General features: G+C 34.8%; 1 non-coding gene across 1 annotated transcript; it reads right to left on the bottom strand.

Moving 5' to 3' along the window:
- Window positions 1-1,170: 1,170 nt before the first annotated feature.
- LOC122054493 lies at window positions 1,171-1,277 on the bottom strand. Its single transcript, XR_006132795.1, has one exon. It is a non-coding gene; the product is annotated as a small nucleolar RNA R71 (small nucleolar RNA).
- Window positions 1,278-1,804: the final 527 nt, after the last annotated feature.

Below are 1,804 nucleotides of genomic sequence, written 5' to 3'. Positions count from 1 at the left end.
CTGTGTTGTATGACCGAGGGGCATTGGTGACAAGCTGTCCCACTAATGGACTTCATAGGGATCATAACCATTTAATCGCTAGAGGTGTAGATCGAAGTCTCTTGCCAGTTGACTTCTGCAGGAGAAAACCGGAAACTTCTTGCAAATGCATGTCAATTGAGGATATGAATTGAAGAAGCATGCTACATCAATGAATATCACTATGACACCAAATTCCTAGAACACTCACTAAACCATATACTTCATTTACTTTCCTAGTTCTATTTCTAGTTACTACTTAGTTCATTCCTTACCTTGTTGATTGTTTAGCTAATTCTACGTGAGATATCTCTTATGCTTATAATTAATCCCTATGGGATCGATATCTTTTTATTACTGATGATGAAACCGTGCACTTGCGGTTGCGTAATAAATTTTTGGCATCATTGCTGGGGGCTGCGTCTATAACATTAGAGATAATCATTTGAATTAGACTAAACTTTTCTTTTCTTTTCTATTACATAGTTATAACTAGTCTTAGAAATTCTATTTTCACAATCTTATCTTTTATTTCTGATTACTTTTTCTACAATTTGTCTTGTTGCAATTCAAATGTTGTATTTTATATTTTCATAATTTTCGTTTAGTTGTTCTTTGCCTTTCAAGTAAAGAGAAAATTTTGTGACTTGTGATCTTGTTCTTTGTATGCAAAGATCTAACCTTGCAGGTGATTTGTTATCTTTTGATCCTGAAATTGATAGAACCTTTCATAAAAGAAAAACCTCCCAAAGACATCTAGAAGAACAAGAACACTCAAATATGGAAAACAAACTACTAAAAATTTATGCAGCACCGTATGGAAGAGGACTTCGTTCTAGCATCACAAGGCCAGCTATTGAAGCCAATAATTTTGAAATCAAGCATGCGATAATCACTATGGTACAACATAATCAGTTTAGAGGTGGACCACACGAAGATCCTAATCAACATCTTGAAGTTTTCTATGAAATCTGTGGTACGATGAAAATGAATGGTGTTCCAGCAGAAGCAGAATGATTATTCTTATTTGGGTTTTCTTTGAGAGATTGAACCAAACAGTGGCTAAATTCTTTCCCAGCAAATAATATATCCACTTGGGAATAATATGAGCAACAATTTCTGGACAAATTCTATCCTCCAAAAAAAACTGCTCATATGAGAAATTTAATAGCAAGCTTCAGACAATCAGACTTTGAATCATTATTTGAAGCATGAGATAGATACAACAATATGCTCAGATAATGGCCACATCATGGATTGGAAAAATGGCTAGTTCTACATACATTTTATAACGACATCAACTATCATACAAAGGTGTCTCTAGATTCTGCAGCTGGAGGGGCACTTATGAACAAAAGTCTAGATGAAGTCGAGTGTATTATTGAAAGTGTAACACAAAACCATCATCAATGGGTAACAGAAAGAAGTGGAGGCTATTCTTATCCAAAACCAGTTAAAGCATCAGGAAAATTTGATGTAGATTCAATTACTTTGATGTCTTCAAAACTGGATGCTCTTTCTAAAAAGCTGTAAAATATGGGAATAAATTGTAGCAAGGTCAATGCCATAGTGTGTGTTTGTGAAATATGTGGAAGCCTAGATCATGCTTAAGACTCATGCACATTGGGAGCCATCTCTACACATATCAATCAACTTGAGTAGTGTGATGCTATCATGAGTTATAATCAGAAACAGAACAATCCATACTCCAACACATACAACCCTAGTTGGAAAAATCATCTAAACTTCTCTTATCGTAATAATCAAGATCAAGGACCATCCACGG

This window comes from Zingiber officinale, chromosome 3A (assembly GCF_018446385.1).
Source record: "Zingiber officinale cultivar Zhangliang chromosome 3A, Zo_v1.1, whole genome shotgun sequence".
Lineage (NCBI taxonomy): Eukaryota > Viridiplantae > Streptophyta > Magnoliopsida > Zingiberales > Zingiberaceae > Zingiber > Zingiber officinale.
This window is presented reverse-complemented; position numbering and strand designations above follow the sequence as displayed.